Source organism: Phyllostomus discolor, chromosome 1, assembly GCF_004126475.2.
Source record: "Phyllostomus discolor isolate MPI-MPIP mPhyDis1 chromosome 1, mPhyDis1.pri.v3, whole genome shotgun sequence".
Taxonomy (NCBI): domain Eukaryota; kingdom Metazoa; phylum Chordata; class Mammalia; order Chiroptera; family Phyllostomidae; genus Phyllostomus; species Phyllostomus discolor.
This window is the reverse complement of record NC_040903.2, coordinates 149,789,674-149,811,726: the sequence shown is the minus strand read 5'-3', so window position 1 is coordinate 149,811,726 and position 22,053 is coordinate 149,789,674. Positions and strand designations below refer to the sequence as shown.

Sequence of the window (22,053 nt, the reverse complement as noted above, 5' to 3'; positions counted from 1 at the left end):
AGAAGATGGTTTGCGGAGCCATGATATAATGTTGCATAGGCCTTCTCCTACCATTGGAAAAACAACAGCATTGCTCCACAGCAGTCTACAATAATATACCATTTCAATAGATGACATTCATTTGCTCTGTTATCCTCAATTCATGCAGTATTTGGTGTTTATATAATTTTGTACTTGTTATTTTTACACTGCTAGGCGGTGTTAGTTGAATAGGAATTGTTTTTTAGATACCTAGTACTTTGAGTAAGTGGTTTTGGAATTACATTGGATAATGTTAACTGAGTATGATTGAATTAGATCTTTTTTGTGTTTGATTTTATTACTTTTGGCTATGATTTTGAGTCATCCTTTTTTCTCAATCTTATTGAAGGTTTATTGAAATTTCAATATATTGACAGGGTTAGCCATATTTTCTTTAACTTCCCCTTCCTAGAATGTAGAGACTCATCAAAAGAGATTCTTGTTTGTTTGTTTTTAACTAGTTGGCCTTGTTATGGAGCTCTGCCTTGTTAACTTCTGGCTGTGAATTTGGCTATAAAAAGCTTAGAAGTACCCACTCTAGAACAATAAAACTTGCTGCATGAAAAAGGAACACTTTTTAGAGAACAAGAGTTGATTCCAACTCTGCTCAAAAACTTGGTATCTTGATGTCAATGATGGTTTCCAAAATGTGTAAATAGTTGTAAATTTACTCTTGAATAACCACAAAAATTAAAATTTCAGTATTAAAGAAAACTCACCAATTCCATGTCTTGTTTTTATGATACTACTTTATAGTTTGATTTCATTATATTTCTTTAATTTCATTTATTTAACTAACATTCATTAAGAACATACTATGTGACAGGCCCTATGCTCTCTTTTGGGAGTGTAATGGTGAGCATCTGCTTAGAGTCTAGTAATTAATGTCTATGTTCTTTAACTAATTAATTACATAATTAGTTATTAGTATCTACAGACATTAATCAAATAAACCATCTAAAATATAAAACTGCAGCAATGACAGATATGACAGAAAAAATACAGGAGGCCACAAGAAGGAATTTAAAATAGTCAAAGATTAGGAAAGGCTTCTTGGAGTGAGGGTTGAGAGTAAGGGGTTTCTCCAGTTGGACAGTATCTGTATAAGTGCCAGAGAGGAAGTGTTTCCATCCCAGAGATGGGCAAAGGCCCCTAGCAGGCAGGAGAGCATCCTGGCGAGTAGTGTTTGGCAGAGAGAAAGCAAGGGTGGCTACAGTATCCAGAATGAAAATTGAGTGACATGTGAAGAGGCTGGAGGTGTAGTTAGGTTTGGGTAGCAGTTATATAGGTTTTATTTGTAGTTTTTGTGGTTTTATTTGTAAACATTCTTCAAGCTGTCCCCTTTGATACACTTTTTTATATGTACATTACACTTCAATTTTTAAAAGTTTACTTTAAAAAATCTGGAAGTGCACATCAATGAATAGTTTAAGACTGCAAAGTTTTACACAAAATTGCACTTCAGTAATTCCCTCATATCCACTCCCAGTCACGACTCTCCCTCTTCTCCCTCTGTTAGAGGCAGCCACTATCCTGGCCTTAATCACTGTAAGTTATTTTTGTCTGTTCTTAAATATCATTTGATTGGAATCATAATATTTATGTCTGGCTTCTTTTGATCCATTTTATGTCTGTGAAATTCTCCTGTGTTTGCACATAGCAGTAATTTGTATGCCTTTATTGATGCATAATATTCCAGTATATGAATATACCATATTTTATTTATTCATCCTACTATTTGGGTTATTTCCAGTTCGGAGCTATTATAGAAAGTGCTGCTATGAATACTTTTGTATATCTTTTGGAGTATGTATGTACCCATTTCTTTTAAGAATATGTGTAAGAGTCAAATTGCTAGTTTATAGGGTATGTGTATGTTCAACTTTAATAGGTGCCACCGTATATGCATAGTTTTCCAAAATGGTTTTACCAGTTTATACTGCCACTAGCAGTGTATAAAAGTTATAGTTGCTTTACATACTTGTCAGCACTTGGAGTTGACAGTTTTTTTAAAACTAAATGCTAGTCATTGTGGTGATACACAATGATCTGCATTATGGTTTTAATTTGCATTTCTCTGCTGAAATTGAATTTTTTCTTTTCTTCTGCTATTTTAATTTTTTTGGGGGGTAGTGCTTAGTCAAGTTTGTTGTCCATTTTAATATTTGATTCTCTATATCCTATATTGACTTAGGAGTTCTTTATATTTTTGATACAAGTCTTTTGTTAGATGTATTCCAGATACCTTTTATTCTGTAGTAGAAAAATATCTTCTCTTTCAATTAAAAATATTTCAAATGATTGATTTTTTCTTTGTAATTAGATAAGACATTTTTATGCTTTGTTTAAAGAGTTTTTCACCCTGGCTGGTGTAGCTCAGTGGGTTGAGCGCAGACTGCGAACCAGGCATCGCAGTTTCGATTCCCAGTCAGGGCACATGCCTAAGTTGCAAGCCATGACCCCCAGCAACCGCACATTGATGTCTCTCTCTCTTTCTCTCTCTCTCTCTCCTTCCCTTCCCTCTCTAAAAATAAATAAATAAAATCTTTTTAAAAATCCTGGTAAAAATTTAGAAAATCAAGTTATTTAAAAAAAAAAAAAGAATTTTTCCCTATCCCAAAGTCCTGAAAATATACTCCTATAGTATCTTTTGGGAGCTATTGTTTACTTACACATTTAGATATATACTTGGAATTGGTTTGTGTATGGTATGAACTAGGGGTAAAGATTCATTTTTCCCCAAGTGGACATCCAGTTGTCCCAGTATTATATACTGAAAAGCCTCACTATATTCTTCATTGTCATCTTTGTGATAAGTTAGTTGACTGAATTCTCTGTTTTGTTCCATTGGCTCATTAGAACACTTTTTAGATTATTGTAGCTTTGCGATGAGTCCTGCTATTTGATAGTGTAATTTCTTCAACTTCATTCTTTAAGAGCACCATGGCTGTTTTCAGCTATTTTAGGATCCATTTGCCAGTTCCAACAAAAAATAATCTGCTGGGATTTTGATTGGGATTACACTGAAGCTATAGATTAATTTGAAGAGAATTGACATTAAAATACTGAGTCTTTAATTCATAGGTGTAATACATCCCTCCATTTGTTTGGGACTTTTTAATTCCTCTCACCAGTGTTTTAAAGTTTTCTGTGTAGATGTCATACACATATTTATTTCGATTTATGTCTGGGTGTTTTATGATACTAGTGCCAATATGCATTAGTTTGCTAGAGCTACCGTGACAAAGTACCACAAAGTAGGTGGTTTAAAAAACAGAAATGTATTTATTTCTTTACAGTTTTGGATGCTAGAAGCCCAAGCTCAAGTTGGTTTCATTCTGAGGCCTCTACCCTTGGCGGACAGATGACCCTGTGTCTTCACATGGTCTTCCCTCTATGTCTGCACGTGTACCTGTGTCCTAACATCCTCTTACAAGGACACCAGTCATGTTGGATTAGGGCCCACCCATATTGGATTAGACCTCATTTTACTTTCCTTACCTCTGTAAGACCCTCCTATCCAGATACAGTCACATCCTGAAGTTCTGGGGGTTAAGACTTCATCATAAGAATTTTGGAGAGACACAATTCAGCCCATAACAGAGTGGTATCAAATTATTTGTTGCTGATATATACAAATACAATTTTAATTTTGAATATTAATCATATATAGTGACCTTGCTAAATTCACTTATTAATTTTAATAGTGTTTCTGTTCATTGTCTTGGATATTCTACATACAAAATCACATCACCTGTGAATAGTGACTAATCTCAGAATAAAGGCATTCAGTGTTTGACTTAAGTAAAATAATTGGTGTGGGCTTTCTGTTGATGTTTTATCAGATTATCTCTTTCTGTTGCTCATTTGTTAGAAGACTTTTTTTAAAATCACGAACTAAGTTTGAAGCTCACAAACTATTAGAATGTTAATTGTTGCTATATTGGAGAAAAGTTTATAGGATTTACTAATGGATAATTTTGGTATGGAGAATAGTGGAAGAATGCAATTTTTTTGTTCATCGTAATTGGAGCTTTGTGATGTCTTCTGTAGTTTCTGTGAAATGGTTTGGAGGAAAATGGGAAAATTAGTGTGAAATGTGAGTTTCATTGAAAAAGTTAAAAATCAGTTACCTAGTATTTTTAAAACTCCAGATGTTTATACTCATTAGCACTTGAGTATTGCAGCATAATTTTTATTTCTTTAGTTTTTTGCCAAATAGATATATAATGTTGTTATTCAATTTATTTTCAGTTAATAACAGAAATAACTACTCTGGTTTCTTTACTATGGTATTTTGGAGTTTGGTTCTGCAAAATAATGTGTATGCACCAAGGTGAATCTGTGCATTGCACAAATTGTTATCATTTGGAGCTATCCAGAAATCATTAAAAGTATATCACAGACTTTACTTTGGATCATTCGGGTAACAAAGAATAGTCATACTAGTAGTACTAATAATAGCAGTAAGAGTAATAATAACAAAAGCGATATTCTTTCAGCAATTAAACATTTTGAGCAGCCACAGTTCTAAGGGGTTTACATGTATTAACACAATTGTTACAATAACTTTCATAATACTATTTTATTCATCCTTTTTATACATAAGGAGAATAAGGCATAGAAAGATAAGCAACTTGTTCAATCCAGGTCTCACATAGCTAATAAATGGTAGGTCATGATTTGAACCCAAACAGTTGGCTCCGAGCTTTCCCTAGAGTGACATGTTATGTTTTCGTGGGATAGAAATCTTTAATTTTAATAGAATCTAAAAATTGATGTGTACATTTTAGTCTCAGACCCAAAAAAGACAGCAGGAAAAAAAAATGTTACTAAAATACTCCCACATGCAATACAAGATTCTCCACAGTATAACTTATTTGTCCTGTACACATTGCTAGGTGCATAGTTCCTCTGCCTCCTGTTATTCCTAAACCATGTAGTCTGATCCTGGCCCCAGTACTTCCCATCCTTCCAAACCACTTCACATGCTCTTGATAGCAAAAACAGCTGTCCTGAGGTGAAATTAGTTAAAATGAAGAGTTATGGTCCTCAGTTTCCATATGAATAAAACAAAGTTTAATTATTTAATCTCTAAAATTCTAGAATTGCTAAACCTAACCTTGTGTGTAATGACCCCCCCAGGTATCCCAGAATGCCCCATTCCACTTCCTGTTTTTTCTCCCATTAAACCTGTTTTTCTTCAGGCATTATGTAATGAGATAAAGCTTTTTTTGTTAAGTCCAATTCTTTTGTTATTGTTATTTTATTACTAAAATTTTTTTACTGCTTTCTACTCTTTTTCATTATGAACACCTCTGTAGGTGTATTATTAGTTTACTAAGTTAATCTGGGAATCTAGCCATTATTTTTTTTAAATTTAATCTTTTTATTACTATTATTTTTAAAGATTTTATTCATTTATCTTTTAGAGAGGGAAGGGAGGGAGATGGAGGGAGAGAGAGGGGGGGGGAGAGAGAGAGAGAGAGAGAGAGAGGGAGAGAGAGAGAGAAACATGAATGTGCGGTTGCTGGGAGCCGGTGGCCTGCAACCCAGGCATGTACCCTGGCTGGGAATCAAACCTGTGACACTTTGGTTCGCAGCCCGCGCTCAATCCACTGAGTTACACCAGCGAGGGCTTAAAATTTAATCTTTATTGTATTTTTTTCTATTACCATTTAGTCCCCTATACTCCCAGCCCCCCAGCAATCACCCCACTACTGTCCATGTCCATGAGTCTTTTTCTCTTTTTGCTCAATCCCTCCACTTCCTACCTCCCACCCACCTTAGCTGTCATCTTGCTCTCCATTTATGAGTCTGTCCCTATTTTCCTTGTTAGTTCAGTTTGTTCATTAGATTCCACATATGAATGAAATCATATGGTATTTGTCTTTCTCTGACTGGCTTATTTCACTTAGTATAATGTTCTCCAGGTCCATCCATACTGTCACAAAGCTTTAAAAAAATATGGCCTAGTAATATTCCATTGTGTAAATGTCCCATAGTTGTTTTATCCACTCATCTAGTGATGGACGCTTGGGCTGCTTCCATATCTTGGAGATTGTAAATAATTTTGAAATGAGCATAGGGGTACTTATGTTCTTTTGAATTAGTTTTTTGGGTTCCTTTGGATATATTCCCAGAAGTGGTAATGCTGCGTCAAAGAGCAGATCCATTTTTAATTTTTTGAGGTGTCTCCATACTGCTTTCTGTAGTCACTATACCAATCTCCACATCTCCCCTTTCTCCACATCTTTGCCAGTGCTTGTTGTTTGTTGATTTATTGATGATAGCCATTCTGACAGATGTGAGATGATACCATACTGTGGTTTAATTTGCATTTCTCTGATGATTAGTGACGTTGAGCGTGTTTTCATATGTTTACTGGCCATCTGTTAAGTACTGTTTGGAGGAGTGTCTATTCGGGTCCTTTGCCCATTTTTAAATTGGGTTGTTTATTTTTTTGGTGTTGAGTTTTATAAGTTCTTTACAAATTGTGGATATTAACCCCTTACCTGATGTATCAGTGAATATGTTCTCCTGTGGGTCGTATTTTCATTTTGTTGATAATCTCCTTTACTGTGCAAAAACTTTTTAGTTGATGTCCCATTTGTTTATTTTTCTTTTTCTCTTGCCTGGAGGGATATGTCCGATAAAATGTTGCTATAAGAAATTTCTGAGATTTTGCTGCCTATGTCTAGGATTTTTACAGTTTCTGGTCTAAAATTTAAGCCTTTGTTCTATTTTGAATTTATTCTTGTATGTGGTGTAGGAAGGTGGACTAGGTTCATTTTTCTGCAGGTATCTGTCCAATTTTCCCAACACCATTAATTTTATTAAACTATCTTTAGCTCAATGTGTGTGCTTGTTTACTCTGTCAAATATTAATTGACTATAAAGGTATGGGTTTATTTCTGGGCTCTCTCTTCTGTTCTTTTGATCTGTGTGTCTGTTTTTATGCCAGTTACAATACTGTTTTGATTACTATGGCTTTATAGTATAGTTTGATATGAGGTAGTGTGATTCCTCCAACTTTGTTCTTCATTCTCAGGATCACTGTTGCTATGCAGGGCCTTGTGTGGTTCAATATAAATTTTTGAAAGAGTTGTTTTAGTTCTATGAAATACATCATTGGAATCTTGATAGGAATTGCATTGAATCTATAGATTGCTTTGGGTAGTATGGACATTTTAATAATGTTAATTTTTCCTATCCATGAACACAGTATGTGCTTCCACTTATTTGTATCTTCTTCCATTTCTTTCCTTCTTCAGTGTTTTATAATTCTCTGAGTACAGGTGTTTTATATCTTTGGTTAGGTTTATTCCTAGGTATTTTATTCTTTTTGAGCAATTGTGAATGGGATCGTTTTCTTAATTTCACTTTTTGTCAGTTCGTTGCTGGCATATAAAAATGCAACTGATTTCTGGATATTATTTTGTATCCTGCCACTTTGCTGAAAACATTTATCAGTTCTAATAGTTTCTTGGTGGGATATTTGGGGTTCTCTATGTCCAGATTGGGATTCTCTATGTCTGCAAATAATGACAGTTTCACTTCTTTCCAATATGGATACCATTTATTTTTTCTTATTGTCTGATTGCTGTGGCTAGGACTTCCAGTAGTAAGTATCTTGAATAAGAGAGGTGAAAGTGGACATCCCTGTCTTGTTCCTGATCTTACAGGGAATGTTTGGAGTTTTTGCCTGTTGAGTATAATGCTGGCAGTGAGTTTGTCATATATGGCCTTTATTATGTTTAGGTTTGTTCCCTCCAGTCCCACTTTGCTAGAGTTTTGATCATAAATGGGTGCTGGATTTTATCAAAAACTTTTTCTGCGTCTATTGATGTGGTCACACAGTTTTTATCCTTCATTTTCTGTATGTGGTAAATCATATTTATTGATTTACAAATGTTGTACCAACTTTGCATTCTTGAAATAAATCCCATTTGATCATAGAGTATGATTTCTTTGATGCACTGCTGTATTCAGTTTGCTAATATTTTGTTGAGGATTTTAGCATCTGTGTTCATCAGGGATATTGGCCTATAATTTTCATTCTTTGTAATCATCCTATAATTATCTGGTTTTGGACTTAAGATAATGCTGGCCTTGCAAAATGAGTTTGGCAAGCGGCCCTCCTCTTGACTTTCATGAAATAGTTTGAGAAGGAGAGGTGTTCTTCTCAGAATGTTTGATGAAATTCACCTGTAAAGCCATCTGGTCCAGGGCTTTTGTTTGTTGGAAAATTTTTGATTACTGCCTCAGTTGTATTCTATCCATTCAGATTATCTGATAATTCCTGATTTAGTTATGGAAGATTGTATATTTCTAGGAATTTGTCCATTTCATCCAGTGTGTCCAGTTTGTTGGCATATAGTTGTTCATAATATTTTCTTACAATGTTTTGTATTGTTTGGTGTCAGTGATATTTCTCCTCTTTCATTTCTGATTTTATTTATTTGGTTCCTTTGTTTTTTTTTTCTTGATGAGTCTCGTTAAAGGTTTGTCAATCGTGTTTATCTTTTCGAAGAATCCGTTCTGGGATTCATTGAATCTTTTGTATCCTTTTTTTTTACACTCTGTGTTTTATTTCCACTCTGATTTTTATTATTTTCCTTCCTTCTACTCACTTTGGTCTTTATTCTATTTCAAGTTCCTTTAAGTGTGAAGTTAGTTTGTTTCTTTGAAGTTTTTCTTGTTCTTTGACATAGGCCTGTAATGCTATGAATTTCCCTCAGGATTACTTTTTCATGTCCCACAGATTTTGAATTGTTGTGTCCTCATTTTCATTTGTTTCAAGATATCTTTTCATTTCTTCCTTGATCTCATTGTTGATCCATTCATTGTTTAATAGCATGTTCTTTAAGTACCATCTCTTTGTGTGTTTATTGGTGTTCTTGTGATTGATTTCTAGTTTCATAGCATTGTGGTACGAGAAGATGCTTGATATGGTTCAGTTTTCTTAAATTTATTGAGACTTGTTGTGTCTTAACATTGGTCTATCCTAGAAAACATTCCCTGAGCACTGGAAAAGTATATATATTCTGCTGCTCTGAAAATGTTAATTAAATCCATTTGGTATAATATGTTGTTTAAGGCTGCTGCCTCCTTGCTGATTTTCTGCCTAGATCTATCCATTGCAGTCAATGGGGTATCATAATCTCCAACTATGACTGTATTTCTGTCGATCTCTCCCTTTACATCCATTAAGATTTGTGTCACATATTTAGGTGCTTTTACATTGGGTGAGTAAATGTTTACTAGGATTATATCCTCTTGTTGAGTTGTTCCCTTTATCATTATGTAGTAGCCTTGGTTTTAAAGTCTATTTTGTCAGTACTATTTTGTAAGTACTGCTAAGCCAGCTTTTTTTCCCATTCCATTTGCATGAAATATCTTTTCCCAACCCTTTACTTTTATTCTTTGTGTATCTTTTGATTTGAGATGTGTCTCTTGGAGGCAGCATATATGTGGGTCTTGTTTTCTTGTCCATTCAGCTACCCAATGTCTTTTGGTGAGAGCATTTAAGCCATTTACATTTAAGGTGATTATTGATAGATACATATTTAATGCCATTTTATTCTTAGACTAATTTCCTCTGTTTTTTTTCTCTTTCTTCTCCTCCTTCTCCTCTCTCTCTTCCTTGTCTTCCTTCTTTTTCCTTCTTCCTTCTTTCTTCGTCTGGCAAACCCTTTAACATTTGTTGCAGTACCAGTTTGGTGTTAACAAACTCTTTTAGCTTTTTCTTGTCTGGGAAGCTCCTTATTTCTCCTTCAGTTCTAAATGATAGCCTTGCTGGGTAAAGTAGCAAGGTTGTAGGTCCTTGCTTTTCATCACCTTGACTATTTCATACCACTGCCTTCTGGCCTGAAATGTTTCTGTTGAGTAATCAGATGCCAGTCTAATAGGTGCTCCCTTGTATGTAACTACCTGCTTTTCTCTTGTGGCTTTTAGGATTCTCTCCTTTTCTTTAAGCCTTGTCATTTTAATTATTATGTGTCTGTGTAGGCCTTTTTGGGTCCAGTTTGTTTGGGACTCTCTGAGCTTCCTGGACTTGTGCTTCTTTTTCCTTCACCAGATTAAAGAAGGTTTCGGTCATTATTTCTTCAAATAGTTTCTTGATCCCTTGCCCCCCTCTGTCTTTTTCTGGTATTCCCATGATGCAGATGTTGTTATGCTTTATGTTGTTACCTAGCCTCCAAAACGCTGATTCAATCTTCTATTTCATCTAACCTACTGTTCATTTCTTCCAGTGTATTATTTATTTCAGATATTGGATTCTTTATATGTGACTGGTCCTTTTTTATGGTTTCTGTATCCTTTTTCATGCTGCTGAGTATTGTTGTAATCATTACTCTAAACTCTCTATCTGATAAATTGCTTGCCTCCATTGCATCTAGTTATTCTTCTGGAGAATTCTGTTCTTTCATTTGGAGTCTGTTTCTTTGTCCTCCCATTTTGACTGCTTCTTCGTATTTTCCACCTTAGATGTTAAACTAATCAGTTGTTAAGCTGATCAGTTTTATACTGATCAAGCTGTAATAAGCAGCCCCCTGGCTTAAGCTCCACAGGGTGGGGCAGAGTAAGTTTGTGGGCAGGGCTACTGCTTCCCCTCAGGCTGATGCCACTTGGAGGGGAGTGCTCTGCCTGAGAAAGATGGGGGCATGACTCAGTGCATGGATCCTGGTGGCTGTTCCTTCGGTTCTCTCCCCAGAGCCACCAACCCCAGACACTCCTCAAACATCTCTAGTCCACTCTGCCCTCCCTTTGCTAACACTCAGGGTAAGTGGGTGCAAACAAAATTTTGTGGATTGGCCTTTAAGAAGTTCTCTGCATCTCCAGCTTCTCTCCCTGGCAGACAGAAACCCTGGTGCTTTTCACGGCTGGATGTTATCTGGATTCCTTTTCAGCTCTGGTGCTGTAGGGTGAGTAGCCCAGCTTATGGTTTGGATTTCACACATCTCAGGGGAAGCCCCTAGCCACTGACAGTCCCTCCGGAACTTCAGCTGCCACCCATGGGAGTCCAGCCAGTTCTCCCATGCCTCCTCCACACTCCCTGCCAGTCTTGTTGTGGTGAAGTTGTCTTTTGTCTGTCCTTAGTTATAAGCATTCTCTCCAACTAGTGTGCAGTTATTTGTTCCAGGTGATTTCTCTACAATTTAGTTGTAATTCCAGATTGATCCTGGGAGGAGGTTAGTGTAGCTTCCACTTACTCCTCCACCATCTTGGATCCACAAGGGATCTTTAAAAGTCTCTAGCCATGATTTAAAATAGATTTGTGAGGCATAATTCTTTTGTGGGTTGAAATCTGCATGTGCATGTCACATAACATACACACTTGATATTTGTGGCTGTTTAATTCACTTATTTAGAAGTAATAGTGAGCCAATTAGCTTTGTTCTGTCTGTGACTATAGATTCCATTTCTAACCAAGGAGAACCATCTCAAATATGTTTTGTTTTGATTACAGGTGAGAGAGTGTTGGTGGGTCAGCATGGATCCACTACTCTTAGATAAAGAACCTAAAGTTAGTGGCCTTTTTATGGTAGGAAATGGAACCATCTTTTTTTTTCTTTCACGTTAAAAATAACACTAAAAATCAGATCAAAGTAGTTTACCCATTTGCATCTATATTTTTAAAGTTTTATCTGTGTCTAGTTAACTAAAATAGTGAAATTCACTGTTTATTTCAGTATGTTTGTGCTACTGTTTCTGTGGAGTGCTTATAAGCCCAGACTGTGGAGCCAACCTGCCATGGTTCAGATCCTGGTGCCATGTGGCTCTAGTAGTTGTATATTCTTAAGCAAGTTACTTAATTCCTCTGTACTTCAGTTTTCTTATTTATAAAATCAAAAGCAAAAGAACACACCTTATACAATTATAGTGAAATGATAACACATGTAACATTCTTAGCAGAGAGTATGCACTTAAATTTAGCAACTCAATGATTGTTAACATGCTCTCAGACTTAAAAACCTCAGTCAGTGGTAGCCAGTGGAAGTGTCTTTTGTGAGAGTAAAATGTTTTTCAATGTTAGAAAGTCTCATTTATATAGATTACTATTACTGATAAAAAGAGATTACTATTACTGATAAAAAGAGAGGGAGATAATTTTAATTTGTTAGCTAGCAAGTAGCATTTTTGTCAGCATAAAAATCTTGATAACAGAATACGTGAAATGTTATTATTTAATAACATTTAATAGCATTTGCTTCATATTTGATGTTGACCATTGCAAATCAATTGATTAATTGACAATGCCAATGAGGAAGTGGTATTGGAAGAACCCTAAATAACTAGGTTCAGGACACTAATTTCAGTAACAGTGTACTTGATAGAAAAATCTTCTTTATCTGTGAATCCAGTCACTTCACTTTTGGCTAAGCCAGGTAGTCAGCGAAACTTATGATGGTCTTGTTTACTCTGTGCCAGATACTGTATATAAATATACATTGATTATCTCTTCTCTGGTGTTATACAGAATTTTATCTGTCTCTCTTCTTTCATTCCTTAAATATATATGTATCATTAAATTTCCAGAGCAAACCGAGATGGCACAGTGTGTTTAAGCAGTGTGGGTTTTGTCAGACATCACATTCTTCCAGATATATTTTTCCAAATGGAAAGATGGCTCAACATTTTCTATTATTATTTTAGATGAAATGTTCTGCAATATGTTGTTGACATTGTACTGAAGTAAATACTGTATGCTCAAGTCTCTCAGGGACCCTCATGAAAATGAGATGCATGTCCCAGGAGGCTATCTCAGAAAAGAGAAATTCTAAATAAAATAGCATGCATGAGAAAATATTCTGTTGTATAATATCGGACCTAAGGACAGTGAAATGTTGGCACAACAGAATTTTATCATTTGGCTCAATGTGGTCTCCTGCAGACAATAATTAATTCATAATTTTTCTCTTATTTTTGGTCTAATAAGGTGTTTTGTTTTACGGTGATAGAACATATTTCATTTATTAGCTATATTCCACATTCATTTGATCTACTACAAACCTTTCTTTATGACTGGCAATTTAGGCCATCTTCATTTTTGTTTTTCTTTAAGAGAACAAAGTAGGAGCCACACAAATCTCAGACTTTACTGTTAAGTGAAATGTAAATTAACCCAAGAAGTGAGATGTAGCAGAAAAGATGTGGCACACCTGTAAAAGAATTAGTCCAAGTTAGGAGATAATAGCTCAGTCTTCTTGTAGCCGTGTTTTGTTTTTGTTTTCATTTCAGTGCTCCTTCTGCTTAAGGGCATTTCTTCTGGGTTCATGCATTTTCCATAGCTTTGTCTAATTGTTTGTTTGCCAAAAATTGTTTGTTTTGCTACTTTTAAAAAGAAATCATTGTTTTTTTAATTGAGAAAAATATTTTAAAATGTTTTATGTGCCATAACCCTAATGGATTATCCCATAATCTGTAATCCCATAATCCCATAACCCAAATCCCATACACCCTTGTTGACATACTTATTAGGCAAATATAACGGCACAGGAAGGTATAGAATTTGTTTTCCCAAAGAAAAACATTTAATAGTTTTTGTATATTGCACCAGAAAAAAATGCTTCTTCTATTTACTATTTTATGATGTCAAGCAAAGGGATTTTATTATATGTACTCTGATGTATACTTCAGGGGTTTATTTTCCACCACACTTAATACATTATAGAGATATTTCTAAAATCTTCCTCTTGAGTAGATTGTTTAAGATAGAAAAAAACACTTTTAAAGACAGAAGGGAATCTCATGAAACTAGGACTAGGGATTGGAGCAGTTTCAAACTCTTATTTTGTATTTCTGCTTCTCTTTGCTTATTCACTCTGTTTTCTCTGACTGGACTGGATTTCTCAGGTCTCCAGATCCTGTGATAGAAAATAGGGCTGCTCATAATTTTCAAGGTTATAACTCTCTTTTTAAGAGTTGATCTTAGTTTAAAACTGAAATCTTTTAGTTTTAATTTCAGATTTCTGAGAAATAAACAGTTTCCAAGCTTGGAGTTCCCACTGTTGGAACCATTAGTTATTGCTATGGAGAAGCTATAGTCTTGTTAAAAATAGCTGTGTTTGCCATGTAGATGGTGGGTGAGCATTTTGCAGAAAAGAAATGCAGGACAAACAACCAGGAATATGTTTACTACATTCATTGGTGGAAATGACAAGCTTCTGGGTGATTTTATAGCTTGCTATGCACAAAGTTGCAGTATTAATCTTGTACTTTCAGGGATTTCAGTAGAATTCAAGTCTCATTATTTCTGAATTACAGTATCTGTCTGTGCCAGATTCCTTAATTCCATATTCCTATCCAGTTATGTTTTCTCTATTTTAAAAATTTATTTTCCTTGTTTTTTCCCTATTTTCCTTTCCCATCATTTTTAACTCTTTTATAGCCCCATAGAACTTTATTTTACATAATGTATAATTTATTTTTTTCCTTTTCAAATCGATATATAATTACCTAAACTAGCAAACAATTTGTGGTTTCTTAAACTTCAGAACCATTTGGGGAAGGACAGTACTTAATAGGAAGGTTTCTGGATTAAGAAGCAGGAGTCTGGGAGTAGGTTTCAAATTCACTGCCTATGCATCATTTTACTATAATATACATATAGCAACAATCACAGGCTCATTGTGAGAAGAGTCAAATAAGATAATGCATATGAAATTATCAGAAATTCACAGAAGCATTTTATTCAAACAAGTTATTATTAGTCTGAGATTTGACATCATTATTATTAGACTTTTGACTTTGACAGAGAATGAAGCACAGGAAAAGAAAGTCTTGACTTGTCAGCTGATCAGAAACTGATGAAGGCTTGTGATTTGGTGGAAGGAGGGCCTCTGTCAGTCAGTGAGAGATGGACACCATCAGTCCAACAATCCACAAGGAGCGCAGTTCCACCAACAGCCATGTCTGTGGTCCTTACCCCAGTTGAGTCTTCAGATGAAATCACAGCCCTGGCTGACAGTGAGACTGCAGCTTCATGAGAGACCTTTTACCAGAGGTGTCCAGCTAAAGCTGTACTCAGATTCCTAAAGCACAATGTCTGTGAAATGATAATTTTTTGTCTTGAGCCAGTATGTTTTGGGATAATAAGTTTTAAGCCAGGAACTTTTTCTTATACAGCGATATATAATACAGTCAGCTTTAAAAAGTCTCATATTACCAAACTTGTTTCTTCTATATCTCCCTACCCCTTATTTCTAGTAGGTTTTCTCTGTAGCTTTATTGAGGCATAATTTGCAGCATGCTATAAAATTCACCCACTGCAAGTGTAAATTCAGTGATTCTAGTAAATTTACGGAACAGTGCCATCATACCCACAATCCAGCTTTAGAACATTTCAACCCTAACTAGTTTCCCTGTCCCATTTGCGGTGGGTCCTTTCTTGTTCCCAGACCTCAGCCCCAGGCAAACATTTTTTGTCTCTATTCATTTGCCTCTTCTAAACTTTTCATATAAATGAAATCATCTAACATGTAGTCTTCTGTATCTGTTTCTTTCACTTAGCATAATGTTTTTCAGGTTTATCTATTTTGTACATATATGAGGGGGACCCATCAGTACCTGGAATTTACTTATAAACAAAATTGTGTATTTGTTCTTACATGTTTAAATTTCAGTCACCTCCAAAGTACTCTCCATTTGATGCAATACACCTATCAAGATTTGTTTTTCACCCTTTCCACATTGGTAAAATGTTTCCCTTTGAGGCCTTTTTTCATTCAGGGAAACAAAAAAAGTCTCTCTAGGTGAGATTGGGTGAATAGATTGGGCACAGGGTCATGCTGTTTTTGGTCAAAAACTGCTGAACACATGGTGTGGTGTGAGCAGGTGCACTGGTAAATTGCCCACCATGAAATGGGCAAACACACTGAAAGATTCTTCAGAAAGCTAAGTGTAGCCTCTCACCACCACCAGCTGGTAAACTGACTGATATAGAGGGGTTCCTAGAACATTCATGTAGTAGGGGAAGCCTGTACTACAAGGGGCCCGCCCTCCAGAAGATAATTGAGTTTTTGTGTGTGTCCCCCCTTTATCAGTAATTCATTCCTTTTTATTTCTGTATAGTATTTCATCATATAGATAAGTCACATTTTGTTTATCCATTCACCAATTAATAGAAAATTGATGTTCCTAGTGTACATATATACACATATATTATATGTACCCACATATATATATATAATGTTGCTATTATAATGTTTGCTAATATATATAATTTGTTATGAATATTCACATACAAATGTATATACATGTGTTTTTATTTCTCATGCATAGACACCAGGAATGGAATTACTGGGTCATGTAGTAAATTTATGCTTTAACTTTTTAAGAAACTGCCGACTGTTTGTAAACATGACCACACCATTTTAAATTCCCACCTGCAGTGAGCGAGGGTTTTGTTTTCTCCATGTTCTTGCCACCACTTGTGACTGTCTAACTTTTAGATTGTAAACATGCTAGTGAGTGTGTATTGGAATCTCATTGTGGTTTTAATTTGAATTTCCCTAATGACTAAAGATGCTGAGAATCTTTTCATTTGCTTATTTCCCACTTATATGTGTTAAATGGTAGAATATTTATTGAAACCTTTTGCTTACTTTTTTATTGTTTGGAGTTTTATCATTTAGTTGTAAGAATTCTTTTTTAAAAAAATATTTTACTTATTTATTTTTTAGAGACTGGAAGGGAGGGAGAAAGAGAGAGAGAGAAACATCAGTGTGTGGTTGCCTCTCCTGTGTACCCCATTGGGGCCCTGGTCCGCAACCCAGGCATGTGCCCTGACTGGGAATCGAACCTGCGATGCCTTGGTTCTCAGCCTGTGCTCAATCCACTGAGCTATGCCAGCCAGGGCTAGAATTCTCTATATATTCTATATACAGGTTTCCTATCAGATATATGATTTACAAATATTTTCTCTCAGCCTATGGCTTATCTTTTCATCTTCTTATTGGGCTTTTTTGAAGTGTGACAGTTTTAGATATGACTAAGTCTAATTTGTAAGTTTTTTTCTTTTATGAATTGTGCTTCTGGTGTGGTTTTTAAGTTAAGGCCATTCAGATTTTCTCCTGCGTTTTTTTCTAAGAGTCTTATAGTCTTGCACGTAAGTCTTTAAATTTGTGATATAGTGTATTTTTTTCTGTATGTTATGTGTGAAGGATCCAAAATAATAATTTTGCATATAGATATCCAATTGTCTTAACACTATTTGTTGAAAAACTATCCTTTCCCCAATTGAATTGCCTTGGAAAGTTTGTCAAAAATGAATTGACTATAAACATGAAGGTTTATTTCTAAACTCTCAATTCTGTTTCATTGACATGTACCTGTTATTACCCCAGTATCATCATCTTGCTTATTTTGGTTTTATAGTAAGTTCAGTGTTTCATAATCAGATAGTACGCCCTCTTGTGTCCTGTCCACAAAGCCTTACCATCAGCCCAGACTGTGTACCTAGCTTGGGCAGACTGTGGTGTCTACTGCATGTGTGTGTGCAGAGCTTATCATGTTAGTTCCATGCTGTCTCATTCTGGGGTCTCTCTGTTAAACACCTGGTTAGTCTGAAAGTCCAGTGTTTAACCCAGCCAGGACTGTAGCCTCCGGCTATGTGAGTCACTGGCCTTCTCACTTCATTCGCCAGGGAGATCACAGTTGATACTGACAGTGCTGCTGGATGTGGGGACTTTCTATGTCCCACTCCAAATCTAGTCAGGCTCCCTCTGTCAATAAAATTGCCATTTTCTCGAAGCTTTCCAGCCTTGGTATGGGAGCAGCCCCTGACCAAGATGGCACAGACTCCCAAAATTCAGTAGTTTTTCATATACGAATATAATCACTTCTTAATTTGGTGTATACCTTTGTTCAATATTCAGACCCACTGATAGTTGTTTTTGAGAGTTTGTCCAGATTTATCATTGCTCTTGGGTGTCCAGGATTTGTTAATCCACCCTACTGGAAGTCCTTCCTTACTTTCTCTTTTTTAACCTTTTGAAAATAAAAACAGGTCAAGTACTATAAGGATCCCATTTACCTATTAAACAGCTTCAAGAGCAGTTAAAACATAACCCATCTTGTTTCATTTAATACCAAACATTTGTATGTCATTTGCAAGTATTACAGCATCTATCTCTAAGAGATAAAATTTTCTTTTAAAATATGGTGGCAATACCATAAACACACATTAAAGCAATTCACAGTTTTTTCTTAATTTGTTACATGTCCGCTCAGTATCCAAATTTCCAGTTGTTTTATAAATGTCTTGCATTTTCTGTTTGTTTTGTTTTTACAGTTGTTTTGTTTAAGTCAAGATAAGAGGTTTTATGCACTGTAATTGGCTATGTCTTTTAAGTCTCTTGTAATCTGTTTCCTCTTTCTTTCTTTTAACTTTGTTGAATAAACGAGGTCAGTTGTCCAGTAGAGTTTCTCACAGACCAACAGAATCCCAACAGTATAGTGTAATGTTTCTTTGTTGTCTGCGATTTCCTAAACATTGATAGCTGCCTCTAAAGCTGTGCTGTCCAATGTGATAGCTACTAGCCATATGCCATTATATAAATTTAAGTGTTAATTAAAACTAAGTAAAATTTAAAGATTACTCTCTCAGGCTCAACTAGCCACACTTCTTTCTTTTTTAATTAAATTTATTGGGGTGACATTGGTTAATGAGATTATATAGGTTTCAAGTGTACATTTCTATGATACATGGTCTGTACATTTCATCGTGTGCCCACCACCCAAAGTCAAATCATCTTCTGTCACCACATATTTGATCCCCTTTCCCCTTTACTACCTGCCTCCCTACCCCTCTTCCCTCTAGTAACCACCAAACTGCTGTGTCTATGTGATTTTTGTTTATTCTTCTTGTTTGTTCATTTGTTGCTTTAAATTTTATATCCCACATGTGAATGAAATTAGACAGTTCTTAACTTTTTCTGTCTGATTTACTTTGCTTAGAATGATACTCTGACCAATGATCCATCCATGTTTTCACAAATGGCATTAATTGTTTGGTGTTGAGTTCTTAATAGATTCTGATATTAACCCCTTGTTGGAGCTCGTTTGCACATATCTTCTCCCATTGAGTTGATTAAAGTCCCATTCATTTATTTTTGCCTTTACTTCCCTTGCCCTTGGGATCAAATTCATAAAGTCTTATCTAAGGCCTTGGCCCTTAAGTTTAGACCTTGGCCCTAAGGCCTTGGTCCATAAGTTTAGTACCTATGTTTTCTTCTATGTAATTTATTGTTTCAGGTCTTATATTTAGCTTTTTGATCTATTTTGAGTTAATTTTTCAGTAGCCACATGGGGCTAGAAGTTACCACGTTGGACAGTTAGGATTTCCATCATTGCTGAAAGGTCTATTGGAAAGTACTGATCTAGAAGTTTTATCAAATTCAGGTTTGATTTTTTTTTTATTTTTAAGAATAACTCACAAATGGTTTCATGTTATTTCCTGGGGAGACATGTAATGTCTAATTATCTCTTTTCTGTGATGTTAACAGCTATTGATGATTGTTGCTTAAATTTTTTATTTGAAAAAGGTTGCAAAATGGTGATATTAGTGATTCTATCATCCCTACTTCATTTATTAGTTGGAGTTTTCTGTAAAGATAACTTTTCTTTACCTATTATTTTGTTACCCAGTAATACATTTTATATAGGAAAAAGGGGACAAATTTTTTTAAGTATTTGAAAATATTTTCTTAAAGATAATGCACATTTTTAAATATGAGGTGGTTTAATTTCTCTTGTTCTATTATTTTAATGAAATTCTTAATTAGATATTAGCATGCTACATGTAAAATATGATAGTGCTTTTTTAAAAACATTAAACATTTCACTTAAGAATAAAAATATTAAACTACTCTAGGTTTTACAGGCATCCTATGTAAAAATCTCACAAATATATTTTCTGTATATGTAGTTGGTATGGGATAGAAACTTATTTAGCCTTCAGACTTAATTGTTGTGGTTGTTCATTGGGACCTCATCATTGCAGAATAATTTTAGTTTATTAAATCTTGGGAAGCTACTTTATGCCAAATTCAGTTTTAAATATACTGTATTTTGCCATGTATAATGCGCACTTTTTGCCCAAATTATTGAGGGGAAAATAAGGATGTGCATTATAAATGGATAGTACCAATTCTGTACCTATGTAAATGTTTTTAATTTTTATTTATGCTTATACATTAAAAGTGTAACTCTGGAAAGCAATAATGATATCTGTATGAAAAATAATACCCTGTAATATGATAATAGGTTTTGCTACTAAATATTAATTAATTAATTAATTAAAATGAAAGATTTTTTTTTCTGAAATTTTGGGCCAAAAATGTGGGTGCACATTATACATGGCAAAATATGGTTAAGTCATCATCAGGTCTGTGATGGAGATCATCTTTACATAGGACTGCCAGAAGGAATTATCTATAGGCAAATTCTCTATAAATATTTAATCTTTTAAAGTGAGGCCCTGGCTGGTGTAGCTCAGTGGATTGAGCTCGGGCTGCAAACCAACGTGTCACAGGTTCGATTCCCAGTCAGGATACATGCCTGGGTTGCCGGCCATGACCCCCAGCAACCGCACATTGATGTTTCTCTCTCTCTCTCTGTTTCTCCCTCCCTTCCCTCTCTAAAAATAAAAATAAATAAAATCTTTTAAAAAAAAGTGAGAAGCAACAAAATGCATAATATTTGGGTGCAAATAATCATTTACCTCATATTAGATTTTTTTATCTAATGTTGTTATCAAGTCTTCTTGTTGACTTGAATCTACCCCAGGGGCAAAATTTTATTATTACTGTAAAATCATAAAATCATTCAGGATTAACTTTATTTTGTTTTCTTCAAAATTTAATATGATTTACATCAATCATTGTATACTAAAATAAGTTTTATCATTAAAGTACTTTATAAACAGTAACATTTTCACTATTTAGGAAAATACCTTTGAAAATATAATAAATTACATGGATAATCCAATAATAAATGTATTATTTCAATAAATAACATTACTCTTATTTACCTGTTAGTTACCTTTAGAGGAAGGCTCTAGTACTGTAATTGTATAGAGCCCCTACTAAAGTGATAATTTTCAGTTAGAATTTTAATCCTTACAGTCATTACGCTTTTTATATAAAAAGCTGTTAACACTCTTGCGTAGATTTGAAGTTACGGAGCATTTGCTGGGATAGTGTTGTGACATTAACGTGAGACATGCAGAGGTCAGAGGGAGCATGCATTAAGGAACCTCGTAGTATGAGACAGACTAGAAAGCCCTGGGGATTGCTAGAGACAGCTAAATTAAGTCACCTCTTGGTGACCAGTTTGAATTTCATCTTATAACCCTAAGATAATTTTTCAGCTGCTCTTTGGTGGACTCTGAAATGTGTAGGAGTCTTAGAGAAGCATTAACCTAAGAGTTAACATTGCATTTTAAACACTGTTAATCCTTAATGGACTCCCATTGTCAAAGTGTGTCCTGAAAGGTATACATTGCTGCCTATAGCAGTTAGGAAAGCAAAACTACTTCCTCTACACTTCAGATCATTCTTAACTAAAGCAGTGGCTTCCTAGGGTCTGTATTAAGCTCTTCAATGTCTTGAGGATCAAAACTTTAAGATATAATGATCCTATAGCCTTATGTGGGTAGTAAGTTTGAAATTCTGTTTAATTTGTGTGGGTCCTTGATATTTTGCAGCTTGTATTTGTATAAAATTGGCCCAGTTCTCCTGTCACAGGTGCACTTATTGAGAAGTCGCAGTTAATAAAGAGGCATGAGAATCTTGTAGCAGTTGAATGCATTATCTGATCACAGTGGAAGGGAAGAATAAAGATGAAATTTTCTTTGTCAGAGGGTTTGGAACTCCTTTTCTGCTTTATAAATGGATTTTTTTAATAGCTACTGACCATGATGTCTTTCAAAGATAATTTTCTATTCTTTTCAGATGTTGTTTCTTTCTTGCAGTTTTTACTGATACATAATTTTATAGGATAGCCTTCTATAATTAAAGCAATCTT

General features: G+C 34.9%; 1 protein-coding gene and 1 long non-coding RNA gene across 5 annotated transcripts in view; one reads left to right on the top strand and one right to left on the bottom strand.

The window, feature by feature from the left end:
- Positions 1–22,053, top strand: part of DPH6 (diphthamine biosynthesis 6) — a 185,785-nt gene that overhangs the window by 51,179 nt on the left and 112,553 nt on the right. The window lies entirely within an intron of this gene.
- LOC118501808 lies at positions 3,107–20,484 on the bottom strand. The gene is made up of 3 exons (XR_004904467.1): positions 20,118–20,484; positions 12,620–12,622; positions 3,107–3,118 (listed from the first exon to the last, which is right to left on the bottom strand). It is a non-coding gene; the product is annotated as an uncharacterized LOC118501808 (long non-coding RNA).